The sequence below is a fragment of the Erpetoichthys calabaricus genome, chromosome 2 (genome assembly GCF_900747795.2).
Source record: "Erpetoichthys calabaricus chromosome 2, fErpCal1.3, whole genome shotgun sequence".
Taxonomy (NCBI): Eukaryota; Metazoa; Chordata; class Cladistia; order Polypteriformes; family Polypteridae; genus Erpetoichthys; species Erpetoichthys calabaricus.
The window spans coordinates 286,654,656-286,669,570 of NC_041395.2; the positions used below are offsets into that span (position 1 = coordinate 286,654,656).

Consider the following 14,915-nt stretch of genomic DNA (forward strand, 5'->3'; position numbering starts at 1 on the left):
CTTCTTTCAACAGCACTTGGACTAAAGTCCCCATACTTTTTTTTCTACCCTTTTTTTTCAAAAAAAAAAAAATTTTGTACTAACTTACTATTTTCTTCTAGCAGGGTTTTGTATACAACTTGGTCAGCGGTAACTTGTTTAATGACAGTAGATTTAATCCTAGCCTTAAAGACTGAAGAACAGTCGTAGACTACTAAGCACTGTTGTAAGTCACTCTGGATAAGAGCGTCTGCTAAATGATGTAAATGTAAATGTAAATATTAACCGACCCCAGGGATTCACCCCTAATGGGATACGATGGGGAAAAGGTACTTCTTTTCAGATACCTTTAAAAAATGAGGATTAGTTATATAGGTATGCGGGAGCGTCGTTTTATATTATTTCGAGGTGGCTGGTCACCAATATGATAATATATTTGATATTTTACTCTTTACTGCTGGTCATGTAAGAGCTCCTCACAGAAGGTTAAACATAACAAATCTCAAACACAAACATGTGGGGTATCATTTTAGCTCTTTCAATGTAAGTGATTATGAATATAATGCTATAAAAAACAAACTTCCCCATTGGGGACAAATAAAGTTCTATCTATCTATCTATCTATCTATCTATCTATCTATCTATCTATCTATCTATCTATCTATCTATCTATCTATCTATCTATCTATCTATCTATCTATCTATCTATCTATCTATCTATCTATCTATCTATCTATCTATCTATCTATCTATCTAGTTGGTGACTGGGTGGTGACTTCTCTAAATGTCCTTCATAATATTTAAATACTGGATGGTTGAAAGCGCAGAACAGGAGACGTCCTGGGGAATACAGTGCTGTGTGTATAATTGAGAGTGATGTACGGAGTAGGGGACATGTACAGGGGGAGTAATGGAGGAGTAAATTGATTATGAAATGTATATTAGGAGGCGTGTGCAGGGGAGTAGTGGTATAATGAATTAATTATGAATTACTTATTTATTATGGACAATTCTATAACTTTATGTACGGAAAAGGAGGCGTGTACGGGGCAATAGTAGTGGAGTAATGCAATCATTAGCTTTCTTGTGAAATTGTTAAATATTTATTAACTGCATATTACTGCTGTGTTCATGTTTTTTTATTATTGTGCTAAATAAAGTTTATTTTAAAAATTAAAAAATCTATCTATCTATCTATCTATCTATCTATCTATCTATCTATCTATCTATCTATCTATCTATCTATCTATCTATCTATCTATCTATCTATCTATCTATCTATCTATCTATCTAATCATATAGTGCATCTATCTATCTATCTATCTATCTATCTATCTATCTATCTATCTATCTATCTATCTATCTATCTATCTATCTATCTATCTATCTATAGATATTGTTCTAGACTATTTCAAGGTGATTATGAAAATAATGTTATTTTTGATCCTTTACTAGGAATCTAGCACTCTGTTTTCCTCTGTCAGAGTGGAAATGACAATTTCTATTACAATCAAGAACATTTAAGCTTTAAACATTTAAACTGAAGCGTACATTTTAAATATTTGATGGAACTATTCTTGTTTATTATATACTTCTACGTCATGAAATAAATCATTATATTCCTTACATTGACTCAGACTATTACTTGTTGAGTTTGATTGTAGGAGTCATACTGTAGGCAGTCATCTAAGAAATACATGATGAATGCATTTGTTAGCTTAGTAAACTATAAAAGGCAGTTTTACTGCCTTTAGTCATAACATGAGATACGGTGAGTATGTTGTGTGGGGTAAGGATTAAGAAAATATTGGAGAACTCAGTGTCACTCCCTCCAACAACACATAAAAATATGGGGATTCCAGTGATCATTTAAAATAATGAAAGATTCATTAACTGAAAGGCTGACACCTTTATCGAAAGCAACTTTAGAACTTTTGAACCAAAAATGATTTAATTTCTTTTCGTTTTCCAATTGGAGTACAGGCAGGTGAAGTTACTTGCTCATGGTCACACAGTGAAATTCACAGGAACCCACAACCTCAAGGTTTAAAGTCCAACGTTTTAACAGCTGTGCCAAACTTAAGCCTTAAACCAAGCATTTATTAAAAGAACATCAAAACATTTTTCCTGTGCAAGATATGAATTTTTAGGATATGGAATTTTAACTTTTTTTGGTATAAAATTAGGTGCAATTAAAATTACACTTTGAGTTGGACAAAAGACAAATGTAAAAATGTTTTGATGTTCTTTTTAACAAGTTCTTTGTTTAGTTTGGTGTAGTGGCTAAGGCTTTCACTTTGGGTGGGTTCAATACCCACAACTGACATACTCTGATTGGAAACACAAAAGAAATATAACCAATTATTGCTCAGTGGTTGTAAGTCTCCTTCGATAAAGGTGTTAGCAAAATCAGTAAATGTAAATTACTAAATCTTTCATTATTTTCATTTTTTTAAATAATTTTACTGATTTTATTGAAATAACACAACATTCCATATAAATAGATACATTTTTACAAAATTAGGATTGAAAACAAATCAACCCCCACCCCTGAGAAAGAGAGCATGGCCAGCAGGGTAAAACTTAAAGCTAGTAAAAATAAGTAAATAGATGAATTAATAAGTGAATAAAGATAAATGGAGAAGAAAAAGAAAAGGGGGGAGAATCTGCTTCCTCCGTGCTTTAAAAGCTTATTCTAAAATGTTATTGATTAGATCCTGCCAGGTTCTAAAAAAGTTCTGCACCGATCCTTTAAGTGAGAATTTGATTTTTTCCAGTTTCAAATAGTATATAACATCGGTTACCCACTGACTTAAAAGAGGTGAGTTAGGATTCTTCCAGTTGAGAAAGATAAGTCTACGTGCCAATAGTGTAGTAAAGGTAATTACAGTTTGTCCTTATCCACTTTAAGCCCATGTGGGAGTACACCAAACACAGCTGTTAATGGGTTAGGAGGGATTGGGACCCCAAGGCTGTCTGAAAGGCATTTAAAGATTTTGGTCCAGAATGACGTTAATTTGGTGCAGGCCCAAAACATGTGACCCAGTGAGGCTGGAACTTGATTGCAGCATTCGCAGGTTGGATATTGCCCTGCAAACATTTTGGACAATTTTAAACGAGACTGATGTTCTCGATATGTAATTTTGAGTTGAATAACTGTATGCTTTGCATATATGGAGCTCGAGTGAATTCTCTGCATTGCTACCTTCCACTCCTTTTCTGATATGTTGAGTGAGAGATCCTTTTCCCACTCTCCTCTTTGATCTTTGAAAGGGAGGGACTGTAAAATGGTTTTATATATTGCAGAAATGCTGTCTGAGTCCTCGAGACTGAGCAATATTTTTTCCGGTATAGAGGTAGGTGGAAGGTGAGAAAAATTGGGCAGGTTCTGTTTCACAAAGTTTCTAATTTGAAGGTAGTGAAAGAAATGTGTTGCTGGAAAGTTAAATTTGGAATGTAATTGTTCGTAGGATCCAAAGACGTTGTCTATGTACAGATCTCTAAGTGATTTAATCCCAAATGATTTCCAGACATTAAAAACTGCATATGTTTGTGAGAGTGGAAAAAGGTGGTTCTCGTGCAGAGGTGCCACAGATAAAAGCTTCTCTATCCTAAAATACTTCCTACATTGGTTCCATATTCTGAGTTGAGTGAAGCACAGTTGAGTTGTTAGTATATTGGCGATAACTTGCATTTATTGGGGTACAAAGCAAGGAATATAAAGAAGTACTGCAGGATTTTATTTCTATTGCAGACCAAGCCCATGTATGTTCATCTATTTGTGTCCATGTCCAGGTTTTTTTATTTTGTATGCTTGCTGCCCAGTAATAAAATTGAAAGTTAGGTAGAGCCATGCCACCTTCTGCCTTAGGTCTTTGTAGGGTCACTCTTTTCTTAAAAAACGATTTATTAATGTAAATTGGAATTTTTTTAAATAAAAAGAGAAGTTTCAGAAGGATATTCGTCTTAACAATGTTAATTCTTCCAGCTAATGTAATATGAAGGGTTGACCATCTATACAAGTCTTGCTTAATTTTTTCCATACAGACGGTGAAATTTTGTTGATAAAGAGCTTTATGTTTACTTGTGATGTTTACCCCTAGGTATTTAAACTGATCTGCAATGTTGAAAGGGAAAGTGTCCAATCTAATATTGTGTGCTTGAGAATTCACAGGAAAAAGCACACTTTTATTCAAATTAATTCTGAGATCAGATATCTTTTGAAATTCTGTTAGTGCTGTTAGGATTGCAGGCACAGTATTTTGTGGATGTGATATATACAGTACCATATCATCTGCATATAGAGAAATTTTCTGTTGAAGTCCTTCTCTGATAATCCCCTTTATCTGATAAGCATTTTGACAGTGAACTGCCAGTGGCTCAATGGCAATTGTGAAAAGCAGTGGTGACAAGGGGCATCCTTGTCTGGTATCACACTCTAGTTTAATTGTGAAGTAAATTAATGTTCTTAAAACAAACAGAAGCTTCTGGATTGGTATACAGTACTGTAGTTTGATCCATGAACAAATGTTTGGACCAAATTTCTCCAATGTAGTGAAAAGGTAGTTCCATTAAATCATATCAAATGCTTTTTCTGCGTCCAATGCTAATAATATCTCTGGGGTGTTTGACTTTGCGGGTGAATATATTAAGCAGGCATCGAAGATTGGAAGCTAAGTGTCGGCCTTTAATAAATCCACATTGATCTTGTGATATTACCGAGGGCAGCACTTTCTCCATCCTTCTAGCTAGGACTTTGGAGAGTATCTTAACATCATTATTCAGAAATGAAATTGGACTTCATGATGCACATTGTAATAAGTCCTTATTTTGTTTAGGAAAGACAGTGATTAACGCTTGATGAAAAGTTTGAGGTAGAATTTTATTGTCTCTAGCTTCTGTAAATGTTGCTAATTAAAGGGGAGCTAGCTGAGTGGAGAATTTCTTATAAAATTCGGCAGTGTAGCCATCAGGGCCTGCTGCTTTCCCACTCTGAAGTGAGTTTATAGCATCTACTAATTCTGATAGTGCCAAAGGTTTATCCAATTCCTCTGCACTGAGAGTATCTGTTTGTGCTATTTGTCCAGAAATGCATTAGATTGTGTCTTGTCTTCTTTAAACTCAGTAGAATATAAGGACTTGTAGTAGTCTCTAAATGTGTCCATTATATTTTTATGGTCAGTGATTTTTGTCTCTGTTTTGTGTTGGTGATTGCTGGGATTGCATTGTGAACTTCTTTCTTGTGGATTTGTTGAGCTAAGATCTTATTAGCTTTCTCTCCATGTTCATAGTAATGGTGTCTTGATTTAAAAATGAGTTGTTCAGTTTCTTTAGATGTTAAGAGGTTGAGTTCTGAATGCAGATCCTGCCTTTTCCTATGAAGAGCCTCACTTGGACACCTGGCATGTTCTTGATCTATTCTAGTAATTTTGTTGACTAGCTCTGATACCTTCTTGGTTTCCAATTTATTTCTGTGGAACAGATAAGAAAGCCTAAGAAGGCCTTCAGGGTTTCCCGGAGTATTCCTGCTATTTTCATTATTTTAAATGATTACTTCAAGTTTAGGTGCAAGTTATCTAGACCAGAGGTCCCAAACCCATTCCCTGGGGGACTCCCAAACTGTCCATGTTTTTGTTTGTGCCCAGCACACCTGTACCATGCAATCAATAACAGTGTACTAACTCATACAGGCCCCATGTAATCCTTGTGTGTAACATTTGATGGGTCTAATATTGGACAACCATATGAGACCCATATTGTAGCTGATGTAAGGGCTTTCTCCCTGGGTCATAGCTTCAAGTTTCAGTCATCCAACTTATGAACCACTTTAATTCAAGTTAAGAGTCAATGGTTGTAAGGTACAGATGTAAGTGAAGACAAAAAATGAGACACAATGCCAGATCTAAAGTGGCCCAAAAGTGCAATGCAAAAAAACAAAATAAATCATGCAAAACCGAATCAAAAAATAAAAAAACTAATTGGAAACACAAATTTAAAAAACACAAAAAAAATCAGAAAATGCAAAAACAAATTGAATACGCAAAATCACCTAATGTGATACTAATTTCTACAGGTTTGACTGATGGTGTGCTGTAGTGTAGGAAGTCTATTACCTCTGTGGCCATTTTTAGAGTTAGTAATACAGTATTTTAAAAGAATAAACAATACATTCATACAACTGTCAATGGACTCACTGGTGTTTGATACTGGGAGAGAATGTTCTGTATATGATTAACATTACATAGAGTATTTACTTTCATTATGGCTCATAAGGTAGGGAAAAAAACACAATGACTAACTCTTTTGCCATGGTAACTGATCAATATGAAATTTGATTGGAGGGAGTACATAAGAATGTCTATTGGATATTGTGACCACTAGGAGGCATATCAGAGCCCACAACCCTGGACACAATTACACCAGAACAGTCTTGGGTTCAGACAAATATTTTTATTTTAACAAAAAACCTTTGTACAGATTTATCCAAATCCAAACCAACCAAAACACTATTCTCTACTTTTTACCTCTCTCCTCCTCTCAGGTGAGCTTTGTCCTTCCCCACTCCGACTACCCAATTGAGATGAGGGGATCCCTTTTACGCCAGACCCACAAGTACTTCCAGTGCCAGTACATTGCATGAAGGATGCACCTATGGGTCTGACAGAAGCCCCCCAAAATAGGCACAGCCATTCCCTTCAGCTCCCAAAGCAGCTCCCACAAAACCCAGCAAAGGCTGCCCAGCAGGATTGCAGTTGCCAATATGCTCTGCAGGTGTATGCTTGGAAGCACTGACCCAGGGACTGCCACCCAGCATTGGGGGAGCATATAAAGTAGTCTTAAAAGGCTGTCTCCCCTATCCATCCATTATACATTCCTGAATATCCATCCAGCCAGGACATACATCCAGTGTCACCTCAAATTACAATATGTAAAATGCTCTGATACATTGCATTAAATTCTAGATCACTGTTGTACAGAAAGAATGACATATTAACATCAAAATGTTAAAATGCTAGTGTCTTCTGTTGCTGACAACAATAGAAGACACAGAGTGAATCATATTGTAATTTGGGGGAAAAAAAAACAAAACAAAACCATTTTTAATGATAAAAGAAATTATACAATGTTTTCAAAAACACAAATAGCAGAAGTAAAACTAAAATTGTTAAATTTAGTTCAAGTATGGCAAATATGAGAAGGTACAGCTAAGTCTAAATTAAAGTGTGGAGAAGGTTGAAGAAAAGAGGGATAGATTTAAAAGTATATTTTATGTGTGGTGAACAAGTTTATTCCAAAATGTAAAAAACAACAGCAAGTTTAAAAGAATACCTTAGTAGATAAGTAAGGTAGTAAAAGCACAATTACTGAAGAGAGTGCATCTCGGTAACAAAGAGAAATAACTTCAGCCTGAGACCTTAAGAGCATACAGTATCTAATCACTGCTTTCTACAGAAATGTACTAGGGTGTTGTACCATGTTAGCCATTATGAATGTAGAGAAAAGCCAAGCAAAATGACACCTTTTATTGGCTAACTAAAAAGATTACAATATGCAAGCTTCCGAGGCAACTCAGGCCCATTCTTCAGGCCAGATGTAATCATTAGATGTGATTACATCTTGCCTGAAGAAGGGGCCTGAGTTGTCTCGAAAGCTTGCATATTGTAATCTTTTTAGTTATCCAATAAAAGGTGTCATTTTGCTTTTCTTTTCTCTAGAGAAATGTATAAAAACTGAAAACTAGTAAACATAATCTTATTACATAGAAGACAATGAGAGGGCCAATGCTGGTAATTATAGATTAGTTACTGTAATCCTTTTCTTGGAAAATGTATGGAATCAATTTTTAAAGAAAGATCAGGGAAACATGCATCCAACATAGTTGTATTAGCGAACTGTCAGCACAGGTTTAGATTGAAGAGCTTGTATTTCACTGAAATAGAAATACCATAGATTTATGAGGGAGAAACAAAGCACTTCATCATAGTGGCACATACAATATTATTTATCTTGACTTTTAGAATTGTTTTGATAAGCTATATCATTAGAGGCTATTGATCAAAGTATGAGAAGCAGGAATTCATAGTAAAGTGTCTGGATTGGTGCAAAACTGCCATAAGCCCAGAAAGCAATGACTAGTGGTGCAACGAACATTTTTAAAAATTAAGTGATGTTGAAGTGTTTTTATGGATATGTCTTTTGCATATAAATGATTTAGATTAAAACTAACAAAACTGCTTAAATTTGTAGTTGACACTAACATATTCATATTGGCTTATTTAGAGTTACCAAAACTGATAGATTTGGACAGATATGTAACCAAAGAAGTTTAATGTAAATAATGTTATGTTTTACACATAGAATGTAAAAATATTACCAATAATTCTACAATTAAACTTGAACATATGCCTCTCAAAGAAGACCTGGGAACCTTTGTAAAAACATCTGCATCAATAATCGGACAACTTACCGTACAGAAGCAAGCAAGAGCTCAAATAGAATGTTAGTTTAAGTAGAAAATAAAGAGAAGTTACACTTACACTGTTAGCATATGCTGTTAAGATTGCCTTTGAAATATTGTGTGTTTTTTTTCTACACATTAAAAATACACAAAACAGGCTGAAGAAATTAAAGCTTGTCATCTTAAGCAAATATTGATTTAGAAGTACAGAAACTTACTTAAAATTGTGAAAAGACTGTGTAAGGTAGATATTACCTCTTATTTCATGAAGAAAAAGGGTCCACAAAAGAGTGATAATTAAGTAATCATTTTTTTTCAGACAGTACTGTGAACATTAACATTATTTAACATGATTTATAGTTGATAATAGTACTTTGATATTTTATTGATTGATGATATTGATTGATGAACTTATTTCTCTGAACTGCATCTTTTCATCACAAATTTTTCTTTTGCCTTTTTTAGCACATAATGACTGAAGACCCGTTATTTTCATATAGCAATCTTATGCATATAGCATATAGCTAGAGTTGGAGGTAAGGCTTTTTGCATTGGCTTTCAGTAGCTGTAATGAGCAAACTAAGTTTATCCGATTCTTTGGTTTTCTTGGGGTTCAGAAGTTACACTTAGCATCACAGCAGCATTAGAGCATTGTCTAATTGTGTAAAAGACATTTCACACAAATGTGCCTTTGCCATACGGGTAGTACAATGAAGAATGTCCATACTGGGCTGTGGAATCACGGAGTTTAGTCTGCTGTACTAAAGACAATGACCCAGATGTTTATTTTCTATGAAATCAGTATTAGTTAGATTTTTGCTTGTCTTTTCTTGTTCATGGCCATCTTTTCTGACTTGAGATATTCATAATTCATATTTACTTATTCATTTTAGTAACTTTTGAAATCTAATTTAAAAGAGTCTATAAATGAAATGTATACATCTGTTTATTTCTGGGTTAATAATTCATGTGCACAGTATTTTTCTGTTTATCATTGTATGTTCTGTGTTTTTCTAACTACCGTATATTTGTAAATGAGCTATATCAGGAGGCATGGTGGTGTGGTGGCTCAAGCTTCAGATGCAGTGTCCTGTGTTTGAATCCTGCATATTTTTGTGTGTTTGTTTGAAGATTTTCTTTGGGTGTTCCAATTTAACTATCACATTTCTAAACATAGGGTTTGTAACCTGCATTAGACCAATTTCATGTTTTCCTGTGTAAACATGACTAAATAAAGAAACCTAAACCTAAACCTAGACCAGTGTGTCATTCAGGGTTGTTTTCCTGCCAGTGTCCAGTGTCTGCTGAGAAGGGCACACGCTCCCTACAATCCTATAATGGATTAAGTGGGTTTGAGAATGTATGTATCTAATTAAAAATAAACTGAACTGGTTTTACATCTGGTCAAAACCAAACACTGATATCTCTACCACCAGTGATGTTTGTGCATATAGAAATCTGTTGTTTCTTTATAACAACAATGTTTAGTTTTGACTTCCATCTGTTTACACAAAAATCATTGACTGATTTCCATGTTTATGTTTGAGCTTTGGATTCTGTGTCTTGGCTGCATTTCATTGCAAAATGTTACTTGTGTTAGGAACAGCTACCGAAATGACTAGATCTAATTTGTGTGTAGGGATAGAATAACAGAGTTAATCCTTCTATACAGAATTAGTGTAGATACATTATAGAAATAAAGTGAAAAAAGTAAAATAATAAATCACACAAACTATGAGGTTATCCAAAAAAAGCAGAAATGTGAAAAGGTTGAGTAATAATATAACATAACATTCTCAAAACTGCTTAACTCATTTTAGAGTCTTGGAGCATTTTATACTTATCCTGGCAGCACTAGGCACCACTAGTCTATTACACAGCCCACTCATGCACACATCTACACAGAAGATAATCTGCAGTCACCAGTAGCCTACCCAGCATGTTTGTAGGTATCTGGAAGTAAAACCAGAATAACAACATGTAAATGCACACAGACGCAGGGGAATTTTACATACTCCACACATACTCTACACAGACAACATCCAGGTACAGGATTCAAACCCAGGATGCCGTGTCTGTGAGTTGGCAGCTCGACCTTCTGCACCACCCATATGACAATATATTGTTTGCAATTCAAACTTTATACACACTGTAGATATAACAGATCATACTTCTCATGCTTCTTAAGATACTGGACCAGTTAATGTTCAGTTTAGGAAAGTTTCCCATATTATAGTTAAAGTATATTCTATGAATATTAAATTATATACAAATAATATTCTAGTAAATTTTATAGCATAAAATCTTGCTTGAAATAGTAATAAAATGAAAAAAAAAACTTATATTTTATTTTGCTTTAAAATAATCTTTTGTTTTATATACAGTACAATATTTAATATGTATAAATACTATGGACTAGTATAATCAAAGGGAAGAGCCTGGAAAACACTATGTCATTTCCTTATGTCAGCAATTTTACAGTTACAAATACTGTACAGTCTGAGATTTTTTAATTGTGCACTGCCAGTAAAGGCAGTGCAGTTAGTTTTGCTTGGTTGCAATTTTTTGTTTTCTGTGCTTAAAATGGGGTTCAACCATTATATAGTAATTCAGTCACTTGCTAGTATAAATCATTACTATGTTATTTTTGCATATATCCTTGTAAATCTAATCTCAGAATGAAATTTAAAATGAGTGTTTGTGGAACTGGCAATACATTCAAGGTTGTTTCTTCTTTCTGTGGTAGTCTCTGGTTACCCACAGTCTATGCTGAAAAAGGCACATTAAGTAAATGAGTGGGTGAATGGAACTTAAAAAGAACATATATTATTAATAAAGTGTACATGAATAGCCTCGCAGTTAGGAGACCCGGGTTCGCTTCCCGGGTCCGCCCTGCGTGGAGTTTGCATGTTCTCCCCGTGTCTGCGTGGGTTTCCTCCGGGCGCTCCGGTTTCCTCCCACAGTCCAAAGACATGCAGGTTGGGTGGATTGCCGATTCTAACTTGGCCCTAGTGTGTGCTTGGTGTGTGGGTGTGTTTGTGTGTGTCCTGCGGTGGGTTGGCACCCTGCCCAGGATCGTTTCCTGTCTTGTGCCCTGTGTTGGCTGGGATTGGCTCCAGCAGACCCCTGTGACCCTGTGTTCGGATTCAGCGGGTTAGAAAATGGATGGATGTACATGAATAATAATACAGTATTTATTTTTGCACTAAATTTTAAACAGGGAAGCATTTCAGAATAATCATTTTATGATTTTTTTTTTAAATTGTCTATTTTAATTATGCAATACAAAGTTTTCAGCAGTTTGTTTTTCTTTTGAGTTTCTGTGTTGCCTTTGTCCCCTTGATCTCTATCATATATAGTGCATCATTTTTAGCAGACTTTCTCTGTTTTTTCCTCCAGATGCCAAACATATCTCAGCTGTTTCACCCTTGCAGAATAATGACATGACTTGTCATCTCCAAATCAATCCTCCTGCTCAACAAAGCACTCATCATCCTCCTCAAAAATCAGCATATCTGCCACTGCAGTCTCATCCGTTTCATCTTACATCTTTCTAACATTCTGTCCTGTGTTTTTGGCCATGTTTCAGTTCCACAGACCATATACATTCTTAACAGGTCACAACCTATTTTTCTTCCAGTTTTATTTGCACTGAGGGACAGCTTCAGGAACTTCTGTTCTGTTCAACTGACAGTTGCCACCACTACAGTATCTGCACTACAGTTCAACATGTCACGTAAGCAAAAGAAATTATATGCCTTTTCAAAGAGTACCTTCCTTTCTAATGTCTAAACCTACTCTTAAAACATAAGCAGCTTTCCTCATTCAGAAGCTTAATTTAAACCTTTAACCTGCTTTTTGACTTCTAATATTTGCTCTAGCAATTTTCTCTGCATTCTTACTAGACAACACTCATACCTTTTGACTTTGTTTTCTGATACACAAAGCTGGTCCTTCTGTTTTCTTCATTTACTTTGCCTACATCAGCATTTAACCATTAACTCTCTTTGTGCATCGATGGCCGATTAGTCACTTCTTTTGTTGTTTTGAATCACAACTAGACATCCCTCACTTCTAACTCATTGTTCAGGTTGCAGATATCTAAAACACTTGTTGATCTTTCTACAGGTATTAAGCCAATATTTTTTTTCATGCTTTACTCTTTTAGCTACCAGACATTCTGCCTCAGCACATATTTTATCTTACTTTTTTATCCATGAGACAATAGGATCACCTACTGCCTTGGTCACTTGTTCTTGTATGACTGAGCTCCAGAGTCCTCCCACTCTCAATATTATTCATACCCAAGGAGACACTCCCACAAACCACTTCATCCCGTCCATACTGATTTCCACATGTCCACTCAAATGGCTGCCAAGTTAAGTTGCCCCTTCTTAATGCACCAACTTTAGTTTCACCATCACTGTTCCAGTGCCAGAAAAACAGGTCCCTTCTTCCACTCCCAATAAATCAGTAATAAAAGTATATACATTATAAAGGAAAATTTATTCAGGATGACACATGTGAGATACGATTGGTTGCATTTCCTGTGTTTTCCCAATTGAAACATAGATATGGAAGTGACACGCTCATACAGTGTCACTAGCAGGATTTGAACCCACAACCTGAGAGCCTGAGGTCCAAAGCCTTAAGCACTAACAGTTTTACTAATGGCTTTTTTGTTTTCATGCTATTTTGGTTGTTAATATTATTTTGTGTAATGTTACTTGAAGACCGTAGGAGGTTTACAGGGCTTCATTAATGCAACTCAAAATGTGTGAGATTCACTGCCATATGTAAATTTATCTTTTCAGCTTTATAGCATTTCTCTGAGGTAGTTTTCGGATTATTAATTGCAACTTCTTTTTCCTGTCACTTCCATTTCCATTTGCTGTTCTTTTTTGTGCACATGATTGACAAAAGAAATGAACTATGAATGAAAAAATATGATGCCAAAGACCATCTCTGGCCATCTCTGGTGGGTTTTGCAGGTAAGAGTGGGTACACAGTTTTCATGGCCAGTTCTAATTAAGGTATTATTTTTAATATATTTTAGACCTAAAACAATGAAAGGTTCTCCTGCAGTATAGATCAAAGGAGATTGGTCAAAATCCTGGTTTATTTATTGACTTTATGGAAGTTCAATAAATATTCTACACCTGTCTGTGTTTTTTATCCATGCATCTATCCATATTCATTTTGCTTCTAAATCAGGATTTTTTTACTGCAAGGCCAGTAAACGAGGCTATGGTTGCATATAAGAGGGGATGCAATTCAAATATTTATCTACATGACATCTAATGCTTCTGCAAAGTTTTGTGACTGCAAAAATACACATAGGCATATTACACATTAGTGCAAACTTTACAGGAATTCATAAAATTATAATCTATAGTATTTTAGATATAAAGCATTTATATTCTGGCCAGGTTTTATTGTCACAAGTCATACATGCTATTACCTCTTTATACAGTATATTCTGAAAAGTAGAGTTCTATTCTGTACATGATTCACATATGAGTCAGCAATTGTGAACATGGTTTTTGTATTATTAATAATCTCATTCCAATATTAGCACACCCCAAAACAATTTTTTATTGAAACATTTACTGACAAAGTTCAGTTCTTCATGTGATCATAAATTTCATGGCCCTGTTTAAACCTGATTTTTAAAATATTTTTTCATGATTTTCATACTTTTACTGTAATTTCTTGTTTACGTTATTTATTATTAACATGCAATAATCTAGTTAACTGTTTTTATCTTCAAGCAGCATTTGCTTATCAATCACATTAAACTTTACATAAAATATATTTGAAGCTCAGTTTGTGCACTGTTTTTCTTTTTATAACATTATTAAGAGTAATTAAAATATTGCATTGAAAAAGCAATATGAATGACTACATTTCTTCTGAAATTCATGTTAATTTTAAATTAATCTAATTAACTGCATTCCTCACCATCTAAAATTGGTTTCATACATTGATATATGCAAGTTCCAAAGGCGAGAAGGACATTTTTTTTCATTTCTCTTTTTGGTCAGTAGTCTGAAACATTAGCCTTAGTGAGGGTTCCTGAACTTCCTGATGTTTTACAGCAATGTTAATTGTGTTAACAGCTATGCTGTGTCCTTCACATGCTTTGATGAGCAATATCCCTGGGGAGTTAACATTCAAATATTTTTGTCAGCTTTTTTGACTTTGAAAAGGCATGTTTTTCACCAGTCAAGTTATATTCGAACAGGTGGATTTTAACCATTGGTTTTAATTAGGGAAAGTAATTTTTAAAACGTAGCATTTTGCATGTAGATGATCACAGTATGTTATCCCCAGAGAAACTGGCTGCTAAGGGGAATAAGGCGACAGCGTACCTGGGTAGCACCTGATGCAGGGCTAAATTGAGGCATCACTCCATCTAAGGGCATACTCACACAAACTCTCAAGGCTAATACAGGGATGCATGCATGCATTTGGGTGT

At 34.9% G+C, this 14,915-nt stretch overlaps 1 protein-coding gene across 2 annotated transcripts in view; it reads right to left on the bottom strand.

Moving 5' to 3' along the window:
- slit1a (slit homolog 1a (Drosophila)) overlaps positions 1-14,915 on the bottom strand; it is a 342,025-nt gene that overhangs the window by 294,797 nt on the left and 32,313 nt on the right. The window lies entirely within an intron of this gene.